The sequence below is a fragment of the Podarcis liolepis genome (genome assembly GCF_965112155.1).
Source record: "Podarcis liolepis genome assembly, chromosome: 6".
Taxonomy (NCBI): domain Eukaryota; kingdom Metazoa; phylum Chordata; class Lepidosauria; order Squamata; family Lacertidae; genus Podarcis; species Podarcis liolepis.
Window position 1 is genome coordinate 27,653,414 of NC_139559.1, and position 17,616 is coordinate 27,671,029.

At 43.3% G+C, this 17,616-nt stretch overlaps 1 protein-coding gene across 2 annotated transcripts in view; it reads left to right on the forward strand.

The window, feature by feature from the left end:
• LOC310709034 (uncharacterized protein) overlaps positions 1–17,616 on the forward strand; it is a 431,701-nt gene that overhangs the window by 192,553 nt on the left and 221,532 nt on the right. The window lies entirely within an intron of this gene.

Here is a 17,616-nt window from a genome sequence, read left to right on the forward strand (position 1 = left end):
TATTTTTAAATAAATTTACTTTTAAGAATATTAGCTAGGTGCAGAATCGAAGAAATGGTACAAGGCATTTGCCATTTTTGGGCCAGTAACAGTTATTGCAAAGCAAGGTTGGTGAATGCAAGACACCAAGTAACAATGGATCCAATAACTGCTCCCCCGCAAGATCCCGCTCCTCATAAAAGCCTAATTTCGTAGTAGTTCGCACGCAGCGCATCCTCCACAATAACCCTTCAGCAAAACTGAATTACAAGTAGCAGACAAAGATGATGAGGCCATGAAAACTATTCTACATGGCAATATATAAAAGGATAAAATGATAATCTGTAAGAACAATGGACAAGACGGAAAAACATAAATGCAGATGTTAAGCGGTCCATTTTTTTATTTCTTGCTTATTGACATAACTGATAAAAGCCTTTTAAGTTGAGATCTTTCCCAGTCTGCACATCTACTGGAATTATTATTATTATCATTATTATTATTATATCACTTACTTCTTGTTGGTTTCCCTGGGCTCCATTGGTAGGATATAAATTTAATAAATAGCAAATGTGCATACCTTTGTTTTGTTAGAACACCATCTAATGTGGCTATCCAGGAAACCTAGCCCCATCATCTGCTGTCCTGTGGCCCTCAGCATCATTATTCTGAGGAAATGTGGCCCCCAACAGAAGAATGGCTCCCCACCCTGTTCTAGAACATGGTTTGCGTAGCTTGTTGAAGGTCCAGAGCACTGGTAGTGCTGAAGGGCCTAGTGTGAGACATAGCATACAAAAGGGCAGTGATGGTTGAGAGTTTGGGGGCAGCAGAATGTGGAAGAGCCCTAACTTAAAAAATAATAATTCCAAAATCAAAACTAGTGATTTTGTAGTGAGGGCAGAAGCAACTCACTGAGTTAGGGGGGTAGAGGGGGAAGGAATGAAGTTGGTGGAGAAGTTGGTGTGGGGCAAATACAATGGTGTAGCCAAACTGGTGTTCCTGCTTGTGTGTTTGCACTGCACCAACTTCCATGCCGCCTCTGCTAAGGAAAAGTGACCCACCCACCTTCCAGGAAGCTTGCATCTCAGCTCCATCCCACCTTGCTTCTGGGGGAGGGGATGAAAAAATTGTGGGTGTAGCCCCCTGGTGATTACTGGGTGGAGTGTTTGGGGCTACATAATTTTTGATTTTGATGCCCCTGTGCTAGATAGAGCTTAAAGCTTTTGGCAGATCTCTCAAAGCCCCCCTTTAAATATTTAAACTTCTCTAATATTCATTACCTCCTTAGTATTAAAATGCACTTGTCATTGCTGCTCTCAGACACGCTGCTTCATTTTGAAAATATACAGTTCCCTTGGGTTACTCTGTTTGTGTTTGCGACATTCAACTCTTAAGGCCTTTTCCAGAAAACATTAAAATATCCTACTTTTTAATACTCTTCAATTTGCAGGTTTCATCCTCATGTTTCATGGGCAAATCACCTATGTCTATTAACTTCACTAAGAAAACCCACCAGAGACTCCTACCTAAATCTCATAATGTGACTCCTGTCTCCTGGTTAATCACTAAGAGTCTAATTGCTGAGCTTCCTTGGAGGATGGAAAAAACGTGATTGGTTTCTGTGATGAAAAATATGCTCATTTTCTGCCACACATTGTAGGAAATGAGCAATTTACTAGCCTCAAGAGGTTTTACCAATAATCTAGATTGGCTCTGTGTTGTGAATAAGCAACATTTTCATTTAAGAATTTGTATGTTTGATGTTTTACTGCTTTTACTCACCTTTCTTTTTTTTAATATACATTTTTATTCATTTTTACATATATTTTCCAAACAGAACATATCATCTCATCTCATCTTATACAACATTTTGGCTATTTTAGCCTGAGACTTCCATAAACCACGTCTAATGATTTTCAAACCTCATCTTTTAATCTTAAATTTGTTATCCTAACTATTACTTTTAATGATCCATAACTTAAAATCCATTCTCATAAATCTTTTCTGCAATATTTCATACAGTTCTCCTTGTAAAACTTCTTGTAGTCCTACAAGCATAGTGAGTTGGTTACAATTGTCTTTCAGATATATATGTATATTTACTCCAATCTTTCAAGAATTTCTGGTCCTGCTGGTTTTGAATTCTCCCTGTCATCTTATCCAATTCTGCGTAGGCTGTCAATTTCATCTGCTATTCCTCTTTTGTTGGTAGTTTTTCCTGCCTCCATTTCTGTGCCAATAATACTCTTGCTGCAGTTGTCACATATAAAAACAGTTTTTTATCTTGTCTTTTAATGTCAGTGCCTACAATACCAAGTAAAAATGTTTCTGGGTTGGTTTTTGTATAAATGTATATTTCAACATCTTTTTCATCTCATTATAAATCATTTCCCAGAAGCCTTTCACTTTCTTACATTCCCACCACAGATGATAAAAAGTGCCTTCCTTTTCCTTACATTTCCAACATTTATTACTTATTTTATACATTTAAGCTAATTTCACTGGTGTAATATACCATCTATACATACTCACTATTTTATTTTTTTATACATAGCAGTTATCAGTGGCCATATAGAAATCATAAACACGGAGGCCTAGGCAGCGCACTCTGAGGAAGCTTTACAGGGGTTCATCAACGATTTCCCCCAAGTTCTGCCTTACTATCAGCTTGATGAAGATCAGCTTCCTGGGTCAAGATGTCGCCAGCAAGACGTCAGCATTGGTGACCACATGCTTGAGGTGGTAGATGATTTTGTATACCTGGACTCCGCCATAGCCAGCAATCTTTCCATCGATGTTGAGCTGGTCAAGGCAGCTACAGCAATGGCTTATCTCTCCAAAAGGGGATGGGAGAATGTGATGCGAACAACCAATACCAAGATGAAGGTTTCCTAGGCTTGCATGTGGCGCACACTGTTTTTATGGTAGTGAATCATAGGTAACTTATATTCGCCAGCAGCATTGCCTCAACACCTTCCACATGCACTGCGTCAGGAAGATTTTGGGATATCACATGGCAGCACAGAATCTCAAACCAATATGTGCTCTGCCCAGCCCATGTTTCCAGCATGTTCGCACTTCTGTCTCATGCTGCCTTGGTCATGTCTATGCTGCCTTGGTCATGTCCACAGAATGGGAGATGGTAGGATCCCCAAGGGAGCTGGCTTCAGGCACCAGGCCCATTGGCAGACCAACTCCACATTACAAAGATGTCTGCAAACATGACATGAAGGATGGCAATATTAACCCCACTGTGTGGGAATCCTTTGTGGGTGACCACAGCACCTAGAGATAGTTCATATATCTTCAGGAGTGACCAGAGGAAGAATAACTGCTGGGAGGAGCACCGAAAGAAGATATACTTACATCAGTACAACAGGATGCCTTCATCTGCCCCAGCTGCAACAAAACTTGTCTCTCCTGTATTGGTGTCCATAGCAGTCACTGTAACTCTCAGTCTGACTTTACCCCACAAGGTGCCCTGTTCCATTGTTCCATTTTGTAGCTGTTGGGATTTAAAATAAGAGATTTAAATAAGTATCTTTTGCATATTGGAGACAACAGGAGTTTGATTAACTGTATCTAACTGTTTAAGAGTGTACTTCTGTACTTCAGTGACACTGGCTTAAGTTTTTGTGGAAACCCTACTGTTATGTACTAAGCTTGGATCCTAGAACAATAGGCAAGTAGGATCCTAGAATGCAACAACTGATTGGCTTGCAGGAAAAGACCAATCAGGCTCCAGGAGGGAAGCAGAATCAGCCAATCAGATGGGACTCATTGTATAAATAATGTATATAAAAGCCTGAGGTTTGGGGGGCAATTCAATCACTGTCCTACAAGCTACAATAAAGAACATGAAATCACTACAGGACTCCAAGTATATTTCACCTACCATGCTGGCAGAACATGAGATTAGCAGCTGGCATGAAAGAGACTCTAGGGTGGGATTTGCTGTGCCTACACAACTGCGCTAGTTGTGTAGCAGCCAAAGTGAGGTCGGACAGGGCAGAAGGCGATTTTGCCCAAAATCCTCTACCCAGGGAAAAGGACCCTCTGGTTCACAGACCAATCTTTGCCGCCAGAGTGGTCCAATTTGGCCACTGGGGCTGAATGTTTTTAGGAGACTCCTATTCCCCTCCTAGGGCTATCATTTCCAAAGTAGATTAACAATCAATCCCTCTTTCAGGGGAGCTCTGGGAATTGTAGCTCTGTGAGAGGAATAGTGATCTCCTAACAACTCTGGGCACCCGTAACAAACTACAGCTCTTTTTGAGGGAAGCCATGACTACTTGAAGTGACTTGGCCCTGCGTTAAATGTACAGTTGCAGATGGGGTCCGAGTTCTAGAGATCTGTCAGCCACTCACTAAATAACAACTTCTCACCTGCATAATTATGAATTGCAGATCTGCAGTACTGTGTGTCACACTACCGTGAGAGAGGAACTGAAAGCAGCAAGAATCTCACAGAATGGAAGCCTGTGGCGGGAGGGAGGGGGGGGGCAGTGCAAGTGCCGTAAAAAGAAAATCCAATCATTCTCTCCTTTCCTCCTGAAGGTAGAAGCAAAGCTCTGTCTGATATACTCAGATACAAGGCTGTGGAAGTCAGCGATAAATCATAATCTGCTAGGCAGAAATCAGTGGTCTGGTAACCTTTATTGGACTCTTTATTGTCAAACCAATAAAATATATCTCTTCCCCTAATTTGTCTGTTCTGCCAAGAGCTAATATTTGGCTATAGCTTATTGCTTATAATCTGTTGTCAAAGAAGGCTTCCTTGTAAAATTGATGGGATTTTCCCCCAGAACTGGCCAGCCGGGAAAATACCCATTCATATTAAGGAGATAGCATAAAATAACCGAATAGCCTTTATCTTCTAAACATCAGCTATTCAGCAACAGATTGCTTTGTCAAAGTATAGATTTTGAAATTCTTTCCACTTTGCGGTTAGAATCGTGAAATGGTATAAAATGTGGTGGCTAGATTTTTGACTGAAATGAGCCCCATGGAATAGCTTCATACTAATTTATTTTAAAAATGCCCTGTCCTGTTTGCCATTGTGAAATAATATCTGGGCAGACAGCAACACAGAGAAAATGAACAGAAAATGAAATATAGAATTGCACAGCAAATGAATCACTAAATGAAATTCAGTTTGTACCACCCTCTCACTCTGAGCTCTTTACGCAAAGGCTTGATGGAAAAGGATTGTTTTCCCCTGGTGATGGTAGCTAGTTAATTCTGGCACTAGTCTAACCTGCAAGGGGAGGGTATTCCACAACTCAGGAATATTCCAAAACTTTTTTTGACATGCTGTTTTCCAAGCATGGTAGATGTACTCATTTATGACAGAAGTGAACCAACTGACTATTTAAATATAGTCTTGCAGATGCATTAATTTGGCAGGTGGAAGAGGAAGAGATCTTTCTAGAAGGAAAGAATATCCAGGATCTAGGTGCTCAATGCTAAGAAAACTTGATGTTCTTCAAAGCATCTCAGCCTGGAATTGCACACGCGAAACAATAATCTGACCGATGGGTAAAATATTACGTATTTCTATTAATGATTTGGGGAGTAATTGAATTTTTAAGGTAAAATGTTAATAGCAAAGAAAGTATAAAAGCAACCTCTTCTTCCAGCTATACAGTAGATTTAACCTTAAAAAATGATAATGGTTGTCTCTGTACAAATTCTGAGTTATGGCACAAGCATTTGTAACTTTTACACAAATTATCAATCACCTTTCCTTTGATCCCAGTAATTTCATACACATTTTGGATTTATTGGTAGATTAGGAGCTCACATTATTCTGCTGATTGACAAATTGCCAGCAGAGAGCGCTGCAGACAATACATTAAATCCCAAACACTGCTTTTGGCTTTGTATTAGACCAATGCTTAATTTGTTAGTAGGTCATCGATAATTTTCAGTTATGATACTATGTGTGTTTTGGAGACATGGTAGATGTTGCTAAAACACCTCAGGCGTCATTCAGAATACCAATATTTGCACAGAAGCATTCAGGCTTAAATGTGAACTAGGGGCGTTTATACATGTATGCATGTATTTATTTATTTATTTGCTATCCCACATTTCATCCAAGGAGTTCAATGTGACTTGCATGGTTTTCCCTCTCTCCATGTCATCATCACAACTCTTGGCTCAAGGCCACCCAGTGAGCTTCATGGCCAAGTGGGGATTTGAACCCTTGTCTCACAGGTCCTAGTCCAACACTCTAACCAATACAACATACCGTATGAGTAGGCAAACTATCTGGCCCAATTGCCTTCTCAATCTGGCCCGTGGATGGTCCAGGAATCAGTGTGTTTTTACATGAGTAGAATGTGTCTTTTTATTTAAAATGCATCTCTGGGTTATTTGTGGGGCATAGGAATTCGTTCTTTTTCCCCCTCCCCACGAGGTCTGAGGGACAGTCCCCTGCTGAAAAAGTTTGCTGACCCCTTGCATACTGTCTCCCTTGTATAGCTTTATCAAACCGTTTCTTTAGCAGCTGTGCAGTCCTGACTCCCAGGGAGGCTTACATATTTAAAACTTATATATAGTGAACTTTAAGAAAGATGAGTTTGGCAGGCAGTTAAATGCCCTTAAAAATGTTTTTACTGGGAGCTGAAAACAGACCAGAGGCAGCACCAGACAGGAATGGCTTCCTGGGCTAAATTGGGAGGTCGGGAAACTAGATAGTCTGGTACTGACGCAATTTCAGGCTTTTGCCATCAGATGTCAGTATACTGAAATAAAAGTAGAATAAAATAAAAGCTCCTCTGCTCTTCAGATTTATTAAGGCAATCGTCTTTTTCTAAGCAAAATTGCTTCCTAAACATTTTGTTTAGCAGCAATCAGTGAGAACACTCTGTCTCCCTTTCACTCTCTTTTCTCTTTTGTGCTGCCTTCACTGTTTTATCCCTTTTGCAGCATTCGTTCCCTTGATTCTTCTCGTCTGTTTCCCATCCACTGCTGCCCTCGCTTAGCAAAGCCAGATCTCTGTTGCCTGTAGATATGCCCCTGACAGTCACACATCCACATTCCACATTCCACTGACCGTGTTCACAATGGTCAAGGTGGGCGACACACTTCCGTTGGCAACTAGTTTCTGCAGTTGGGTGTGTGTGTAAAAAAGACATTATCCTCACAATACAAAAGGTCAATTTTGAAGAAGGATCCCTGAATTATCTACAACCCAAGTTACTATTGAGCTGCACCCAGGTCCAGTAAACCCTGTTGGGATAAACCTGATAAAGTGGCCAACCAATTAGGGGTGAAGAATAAGGCTAAGCCTGTCTAATTTCCACTTTCTCAAACAATATGTGATCCAAAAAGACAGCTATCCTTTGAAATTTGCACTTATCCAAATATTGTGGTGGAGTTCTCCAACCTCAAAATGGGAATAAAAATGTGTACAACTCAGGGAAAGGGGCCATAATAATCCCACCTGCTGGCTGCTGGGGAAAGGCTGCACAACAGATGCTGACAGGTGGGCAGGACAACCCAGCTGTCAATCACCTGATGTCAAAGTTGCGCTGAGAAAACCCTCCATGCATACATGTACACCAAGGGGTTCTTTCAGACTTTGTAATGACCCAAAGCTTAGTTTGGAGTGCACAATCTCAGCTGCTTATTCATTTACAGCTTTTTTGCTGTTTAATACTGAATATATCTAAGACTCCAAGATATAATAATAATAATTTATTTATTTATACCCTGCCCATCTAGCAGGGTTTGCCCAGCCACTCTGGGCAGCTCCCAAAAAAAATATTTAAAACACTATAGAACATCAAGCATTATGCCGTGACTCTTGTTCCACACCAGGCATAGGCAAACCTGGCCCTCCAGATGTTTTGGGACTACAATTCCCATCATCCCTGACCACTGGTCCTGTTAGCTAGGGATGGTGGGAGTTGTAGTCCCAAAACATCTGGCAGGCTGAGGTTGCCTATGCCTGTTACACACACACACACACACACACACACACACACACGAGCTTGTAAGATCAATTCTGTCCACCTATTCCCAGAAGCTTGTTTTTTCCTTCCCAACCAGGAAAACAAAATACCTACCTTTGATCCAACGGATGGTTAGGCCATGGCAGCTGCCCAATCGCAACATTTTGATTGTGGAGCAAAAATTTCTTTCCCCCCAATATCTCAAAATCAGCCCATAGCAAGCCTGACTTTTATGAGGGAGTAAATAAGGCACAGGCCAATTTTGTGGCATCTGAAAGTATCATTAAGGACCAGGCAAACTTGCTGTGGCATGTAATAACTTGCTGTCTCAAAGCCAACCTCAAGATAAGATGACACCTGATACAGGCCTGGATCAGCAAAAGAGAAAAAGAAAAAAAGAGCAAATGTAATATCAGCCAGCAAAATATTAGCCTCGGTGAGATGAAAATGTAAATGTTTCTCCTCCTGCGTTGCTGGTGAGGCTGCAGAGTAACCTTTTTCAAGGCTGCGCTGTCGCTATCATTTATCATGGACCAAGTGTTAACAACACCTTTTCCCCCTTCTCCTTTTAATAATGCTGGTGTCATCGGAGGAAGCAAATGGAAACCAGATAGTTCGAGACGATAAGGCGTCATTTGTAAACAAGAAGCGTGCTCCCTGCTGAATTTTCCCGCGGGCATAGAAATGAAATTAGCCTGTCATGATTAAGATCTTTGTCGTCCCCTGTTGGAAGCAGAGTCGCTGTTGCCATTGCTGCCTATTGCACACTTTACAGTGTGAAACAGGGACATTACCAATATGGTGCTTGGAAAAGAGAGCTGCAGCCCTTTATATTCATGTATACTTAGAAGTAAGGCCTGCTATGTTTAATTAAATTTACTTGTGGCATAAATGTTGCAAGGGATTGCAGTCTTAGGCAGCATATATTTAATTGGGACGTGGGTGGTGCTGTGGTCTAAACCACCAAGCTTCTTGGGCTTTGCTGATCAGAAGGTTGGCGGTTCGAATCCCCACAATGGAGTGAGCTCCCGTTGCTTTGTCCCAGTGAGGCATCCAATCATAGCCGGCATTTTTATCAAGGCTTATAGTTTGATTAGGGTCTGTATTTTAAAATGAGCTTAAAGATTTTACCAGCTGCCTAAGTACTTTGGCAAGATGTTTATCCTCCTGGACAAGGGGGCCCCCTGATTTATAGCAGAAAACAATTCTCAAAGTCGTAAAAAGGGAATTACAGGCTGAAGACCAAGGTTACACTGACCCTACATAATTAATGGTTGGTAAACAGTAAAATAAAACCATGTGCCTTAAACTTGAGTCATATCTTCCTAAGGTTAAAGGCCAAGAGCAGATGGAAAAGAAAGCAACTGGCTGGAGGAGTGTAAATAGAAGGAGAGGCTTTTTTCCTATTTTATTTTGAGGCTGTAAACTCTTCCTTCCTATTACTTTGAGAAGGCTTATTCTTCTAAAAAGCTATCTATGATAATGTATGAAATATACTAGCTTAAATATAATTATGCAAAGGATCTAGAAAGAAAGAAATGTTAAATTCTTATTTCATAGAGTCATATTGCTGTAGGAGACCAGAGGGGCAAATGAGCCCAGCCCCCTGCCAGACAGGAGACGCCATCAAGCACTCCTGATATATGGTTGTCAGGCCATTGTTTAAAGACCTCCAAAAAGGAGATCTTTCATGATGATGCATGAGAATGTGAACCCAAGATCCCTGACATCTGTCTAAGATAAAAATTTAAAACTATTAACCATCTGTTTTGGAGGGCAAGGAGGGCAAGAGGTGAGCTGGTAATTAAGGTTCCTTGTTGAGACAAATGTAAGATATATGACTACTTATTTGTCATTTATAGATAGAAGAATATATAGCTTTTTGTATCCCATAAAAGGCAATAGGAAATGGGTGTATCTTTTAGGATTCGTTATAGCAATCAGCCAATAGGAAATTCAACCAGGCTGATTGGACAGAGGCAGCCAAAGGAGGAGCAAGGGGCCTGGACTGAGGGAATATAAGTGCTGGCCATAATGACAGGAGGCCAGGCCAGAGCTTGGTAACCATATACCACTGTGCCTCTCATTTATTTGTCTGACAAATAAATAATTATTTTAATTTCTCTATTGCTGCGTTGAATATTTCATTCCAGCTAAGTGTTAACCACAAGCAGGGTGCTACACCAGCTCCTGCCAACTTAGCAGTTCAAAAGCACACCAGTGCAAGTAGATAAATAGATACCACTGCAGCGGGTGCTGTGGTTTCCATCACGGTGTCCCATTGCTCCAGAAGTGGTTTAGTCATGTTGGCCACATGACCCGGAAAGCTGTCTGTGGACAAACGCCGGCTCCCTTGGCATGAAAGTGAGATGAGCGCCACAAGCCCATAGTCACCTTTGACTGGACTTAACCGTCCAGGCGTCCTTTACCTTTACCTTATATTTAATTGGGAAGAAGCATCCCTTATTTTTAACTTTTTTGTGGCATGATAGACATAGGTTCAAATTGTTGGGCACAATCCACTGGGTCTGTCCTCTACTGCAAGCCCCATTGAAATGAATGGCACTAGGACAAGAGTGGCTTGGGAAGTGACCCCTTCCATTCCAGCAGTGTTTGCTCAGGAGATATTTCTGTTGGCCTGTGATAGCCACAATGGTGTCCTTCAAATGTTGTTGGATAATAGCTTCCATGATTGGAGGTTACTACAATGGCTTCTTTTGTCTGTTCTTCTGGTATTGTGCAATAGTATTGTGGGATTTGATGCATTACATCTGTTCATTTCATACTTTGTGATTCTGTGCACTTTCAAAAGTATGTAGGCTCAGTGACTGGAGGAGGGAAAAGAACCGTGCCTGCTGTCCCTGGTGTCTGTGGGCTCAGAAGGAGACATGAGTAGTATCCATCACAACTACAGTTGTACCCAAGGCCAATCTTCTTGGTGACCAGGAAGCTTAATGGAAGATATGAATAGAACCCTCTGTGGATATATGACCACAAATTCTTCTACATGATCAGAAATCCTGTTAAAGCCCAAGCAGACTAGCGCTTGCATTAGTACGGTTCTATGCAGGGCTCTGTTCGCACCTTCAGCTGAATGCATGGAACAACAGTGTGGGATCTTTTTCAACCTAAGGGTTACATGCCTTCATGGGGAACCTTCTGGGATTCTGGGGTTGGTGGACCAGAGACAAAAGCAGGCAGAGCAGTTTTGTATGTAGGCTACATTCTGGCCACACAACGTTTACACCCACCTGCACACCTCTCTATCCTGGCAAGCAAGAGGCATTTTTATAGTTCAAGAAAATAGTCCATCCACACAAAAGCATGCAAGGAGGGTGCAGAGCTGGGCCAGTGAGGGCTGTAGCCTGTGGAAAAGGTATGTACTCCGTGGAAAGGGTGGGTGATCTGTGGAAAGTTGGCTGAAGGACTCCAAGGGGTCAGATAAGGATGCCGCACCTGCTGTTGAGGTGGGTGCAGGGGACATACTTTGTGAGTATGGGGACAGTGGGTGCAATCCCAGTGTGGTGTAGTGGTTAAGAGCAGTAGTCTCGTAATCTGGGGAACCGGTGTGTGTCTACCACTCCTCCAGCCGCCGCTGCTGGGTGACCTTGGGCCAGTCACACTTCTTTGAAGTCTCTCAGCCCCACTTACCTCACAGAGTGTTTGTTGTGGGGGAGGAAGGGAAAGGAGAATGTTAGCCGCTTTGAGACTCCTTAAAGGGAGTGAAAGGCGGGATATCAAATCCAAACTCCTCCTCCTCCTCCTCCTCCTCTTCTTCTTCTTCTTCCTCTTCTTCTTCTTCTTCTTCTTCTTCTTCTTCTTCTTCCCTCCATGCACTGAGTCTATGTATTTTTGGAGAGTAAACAGGGCTAATGAGGACCTTCATGTTCATGAGAAGGCAGCTTAAATGGAAATCCAGTGACTGGCCTCAGGTCTGCCAATGAGCTTCATTGCTCAGTATGGCTTTGAACCCTAGTGTCATCCTTGAAGTCTTTTGTGAGTGATGTAAGATGAATGGCACATCCTTCTGCTCTGTGCAACAAATGCATTTCCTTCCTGACCATTGGCTGGAAGCTCAGTGAATAAAGGGCTTTTGAGCCTGGGAGTCCTCTGGGGAGCAGCATTGCCAGATGCTACATCCAAGGAGCTGTTTCCTCATGGTGTTATCAAGTTATTTATTTTAATAATGTCAGGAATGCCATATCTTTGAATGATCTTCAAGTGTTGGGAAGCTATAGCAACAAACCCCCGAACAAACAAAATGATAAGATCAATAGCAGAAAGCAGAACGAAGCTGAGATGGAAAATGCGTCTCCCAAAAGGAAGTCCCAGATGTTCTTAGAGATCTATTCCATGGGGATGCTTATTCCACATTTTGCTTGCGACTCGTTTGGCCAGGCTATGCTTTGAATTGGGCAATCTCTCTTTTTATCACCTGTTATTTCACACACATTATTTTATTTTTTTCAGATCAAAGCTCTCGTTATTCTCTTTCTCTCTTTGGGTGTTGAACTGTAAAATACCTCTTCTGGGATAAAAAAAAATTCCCCATGAAAACTTGGCACTGTTGTAAAAAACAGAAAACTCAAGATTGTTGGACTCTTTAGTTTTGGCAGGGAAGGGGGAATCAGACACTTTTTCACACTGAAAGCAAAATATTTTGTTCCCAAAGGTCATTACATCCCAGCTGCACGAAATACTTTTTTTAAAAAAAGTTCATCAACTTCTACAAAGGACTTAGCAAACAGGCAACTATCCCTTTAGCCTTAAATAGTTTTAGTTTGGGCCTATTACAAAACAGCACTGGTGTTCCTAGGGTCAGAATTGTGTAACACTCAACTGTTTTAATTCCAGTTCATAACATGGCCTTATGGTGTAGCGAAACAGATACTATAAAGTGGTTAAATGAATGGAAAGGAAGATGTTGACCTGTCAGTAGTTCTTTTTACCTTTTGGTGTTCTCCTGAGTATTCTGACACCTAAGAGGGGCTTATTCATTTCATGCCTTTTCCAGGGTGCACATGGTGTGTGCATCTAATTAACATTCCTCCTCACAAAAAAGTGGTACTATCAAGATTCTCTGCAAACACAGCCATGAACCAAAGCGAAATACGTATTACTTAATTAATCATAATGAGGCTTTTTTTCTTCTTCTTCAAATACAGCTCAAGAGAGCATTAACATTCAGACCCTCTTAGAGCCATATCAAATGCGACTTCTTAACATTTTGAATTGATAGTGGCAATCAGGACTTGACTTTTCAAACACCAATAGGGCAAGGAGGTTCCGTTTTAGATAAATTCAGGGATTTGAAGTTTCTGGACAAATTACACAGGACTGGATTAATCCTCAGGCTAATAACCCTTTTTTAAGGCTCTCAGTTTCCCAGCTCAGTTACAAAACCCACTGGATGACCTTGGGCTGGCCAGTCTCTCTAGGCCTTGGGATGGGGGGGGGGGGGCGGAATCTATGGTAAGTGCTTATATGACTTTGCCACAGCTAAAGCCAGCAGAAAAACCCAAGCTAAACCAGAAACAGAATAAATCAGTGTAGTGAATGATTTAGGCTTGAAGATATTGTCAGTGGCATAGGAAGGGGTGTGTGTGCAATGCCCCGGGTGTCATCACTGAAGGGGTGTGTGTGACAAAATGACAAAAATATGTGTTTTTAAAATAAAATGTGTGTGGGGTTTTTTTTTTAAAAAAAAATTGGGGGCTCAAGACACTTTTTTTGGAAAATATAATATTATTTAAAATGAGTTTAATAACTTCGTCTGACAATTAATTAACATCAACAATTCAACATATTGTTACTTTTAGATGGTTTGTTTAGTGATTTTAGGATTATTATTATTGCTGTTTATTATAATTACCATATTTTTTGCTCTATAAGACTCACTTTTTCCCTCCTAAAAAGTAAGGGGAAATGTGTGTGCGTCTTATGGAGTGAATGCAGCTATTGCGCAGCAAGAGAGATTGCTGCTTTCACTGCGCAGCGATCCCTCTTGCTGTTCTGGCTTCTGAGATTCAGAATATTTTTTTCTTGTTTTCGTCCTCCAAAAACTAGGTGCGTCTTGTGATCTGGTGCGTCTTATAGAGCGAAAAACACGATAATTGTACCCAGGCCCTTCATACCCTTAACCGAGGCCTGAAAATAGGAAGCTGATAAAGGTAGTGGAGACGAAACTATTTTTCTAAGGGAAAATATGTGTGCATTTGAGCTATGAAGCCACCAGAATTCAGAGAGCAGATTTTCAGACTTGGTGGATGTGGTGGGGTCCTGACTCAACACTGCCCTTTGGGCTGCAGTGTCACTGTTGCTCACTGGGACTGATAAAGGGCAGCACATGGGGGCAATAAGGGCAAGGGAAGTACCAGGTGGGAGGTGATGAGCACAGGTGTGTGTGCCCACTTCTGCCACCAATATAGGGCTTTCTTCACTCACTGCTATCTTGCCACGCCCTACTCCAGTCCTAGTGAACGGCAGTGCAGACAGATGTGCAATGCAGGGATGACACCCCTTCTCACATGCCGTGACTGCACATTTTATAACCAGAGCCACTTGTTAGCAGAGCGTTACTATTCAATCAGCTTATATCTGTAGTGTATATATATATCCATGATCATTTTAAGCTCTGTCTCTTGTATCTGTCAGCATGAGCCTGGTGCAATAGTATAACTGTACTACAGAAATTCTTGGTGCCACAGAATTGAGCATATTTTCAACTGAAGATGCAGCTGAAAATTGAAGAATGTTCATTCATTCATTCGTTGTCCAATTTGGTATCAGCAGAATTGCAGTTTGCACCGAGAGTTACTGGAGATTGGTTGGTTGTATTTCTAGGGTTTCATTGTAGGAGGTGAGAAATGAGCTCATACAATCACAATATTGCTATCATTCTCATGTCAGGTTATGGAATCTGAAGCGGGATCCCTGTAATAGAATCCTTGGAAGAAAAAGCCATTGTTTGGGTGGAGTCGTAGGCAGCTGAATTTGTGGAAGCTGCAGTGTAAGGTGAACAGAATACTGGAGAAAAATTACAAGAGGCTCAATACGGGGGCAGATATGGCTGCAAGCCAGGAACTGATCAACCTGCCTCATTTCCACCAACGCAAGAGTCTATGGATTTGGAGCCCCAGGATTGCAAGGAAGATGGGGAGCTGCCTAGATAGGAAGGAAGGCTAATTCCAGACTCAGGTGCCAGCGAAAGGACCCCAACCTTTCTGGACTCCAGACCCATTGTAGGCATCATAAAATACTCATTTCACAGAAGAAAAACTGGCAAAGCTTAGAACCCTCTCCCCAGTAGCAAAATACACCCCATAACAAACACAGACAAAAATAGTAGGTAGTCTCTCCCACAAACCAGCAGTCCTTTTTTAAAAATAGGAGGGGACAATGGTGGACACCAAGTGGGATATCTGAGGGTGCCTGGGTGCCCATGGGCACTCCATCGGGGACCCCAGTGCTTGGAGGACACAACTGCCAAGATCGCATGGGGGCTGGTGTCAGCATCATCCAGGCAGAAACTGTTAGTTCTTGAAGCAGACTTTACAGTTTCACCGTTTCTGGCCCACCTTCAGCGGAGGAGGCCATGATTCTACAAGCACTTTGGTTGGTTGTTTTCAACAATTGTACTTCCCAAGAAAAAGGGAGCTCAAGGCAGCACCCATTAGATAAATGGAACTATTTTAATGTCTCAGCAACAATAAACTGAAGCAAGTTCATTGACACCCTCTCCGCAAGAGCAGAATGGCTTATGAACATTCTGCCTTCTCATGGAAACTTCTCTCTGGGCTCACCACCACCTTTACTTCTGGGATACCTGGGGTGATCAGGCTGATGGTGGTCTTATGACATAGAAGGAACTCAAGAACAAGACATTGGGCTGCAACTAAGGATCTGGCTTCAATGGGAGGCAAGGCTGGGGCATCCTTAATCCTGCTGGCCTTGAGTCCTCACTAGGGTGAATCTGCTCCTACTTAGTCCAGCATATGAACTCCCCCCTGCTCAAAGAGATTCCATTCAACTTAGGCTCCTGGAACTGGCAGGTCCCAACAGGTACTAGATAAGAAGTTCCATCTGGCTGAGAGGCACAGAGAGAACCAGAGTCAAGGAGAGTCAAAGTCAAGAGTCCATCTAACAAGCAGATAGAAGGAAAGAGGAATTGGAAAGCCCAGGCTGAAAATGCAGAGTAGGCATTTGAGCTCAAGGCCTCATGGACTGCTGTTCAGGCAAAGATCCAGGCCTGGTGTGGAAGTATTTACAACTAAGCCAAGTCAGGGGAGGATAGTTGGGGTGTAGCTGTGCTGGGAATAAAATGCGACCCCCTTCGTGAGTGAATTGACCTAAGGACCAGTAAGCCACTGGTTCAACTAGCAGTTAGCTATCTTTTCTAGACCCCAAAGCCTCCTGAATCTATGCCCAATTGAATAGATAAATTTAAGCCATTTCCCCTTTCCTGCAAAATGTGTGTCATTAGCTTTTCGCACATCATGAGAACCTTGAAGATGCTCTGAGGCAAGACAAGGCAATTAATCATGTTGGAGTGTGCGTCAAAGCTTGATGGGTTGGTTGCGTCTTAGTCTTCTTTTTTAAGCACACACACATGTGACTCACAGAAGGACTGGGGTTGGACTTTGTCAGAGCACCTATCAGGGTAAGTTTCTGAATACTACCTGTAAGAACACTTGCATACTTGCTACTGGGGATGGTTTAAAATAAGCCCACAGATTTGTAGAATTTTTGGAGGGTTGATAGTCTTTGCAATCCCTTCCACCCAAAGCCTGTCTGTCTGTCTATCTATCTATCTATCTATCTATCTATCTATCTATCTATCATCTACCTACCTATTGTGCATATATCCCACTCTTTAGCAGAATTCCCAAGATGGCTAATGGAGCGCGGAAGTTGCATTGCAAGTAGTACGCAGGGGGGGGGCGCAAGGGTTGCAGAGAGAGAGAGGGAGGGAGGGGGGAACTGGCCCTCGGCTGGACAACTGACCCGGCCGGGCTCTGTTTCCCAGGGAAGCAGGAAGTTGCAATCCAAAGTTGCAGAAGCGCCCTGCTCCGAGGAGGCGACGAGGTGAGGCTTTTGTGAGGTAGGGAGAGGAAAGACGGGGGAGGGAACCCAAGGAGGATTTGCACGAGAGGGAATGAAGGGGAAACGCGCCTCCCACGCGGAGCACTTTTCCCCGGGAAATGCACGGGGTGGGGTCGTGGCTGATCCGTGCTGCGCGCTCGCGTCGTGCGGTCCAAAGTGCTGCAGGATCGCCAATGCAAGACCCCCTTTTAAAACCTCCCCCTCCCCCAGTTCTGGAAAAAAAGGGGGAAGGGGATGGCGTCGGGGTGCGGAGGCTGCCCGTGCCCGGCCAGGCGTCGGTGGCGGCGTCAGCGCTGCTGCAGCGGCTGCTCCTCCTGCGAGCAGTGAGTGGAGCGCAGCCGCAGCAGCGGCGGGGGGCGCGCACGCTAGGGCGCAAGGCTGGCGGTGGCGGGGAGCCCGGACGAGGAAGGAACTTGTCCCTTCCCTCTGGACTCGCGCCCCCCGCAGATGTTGCGCCCGGTGCGGCTGGCACCCCTGGCACCCCCCACGCTACGCCACTGGGTGGGGGGCAGGGGTGCCAACTTGAATTAAACGTGGAGGGGGGAGAGCAGGAAAGTCCCACTCCACATAGCCG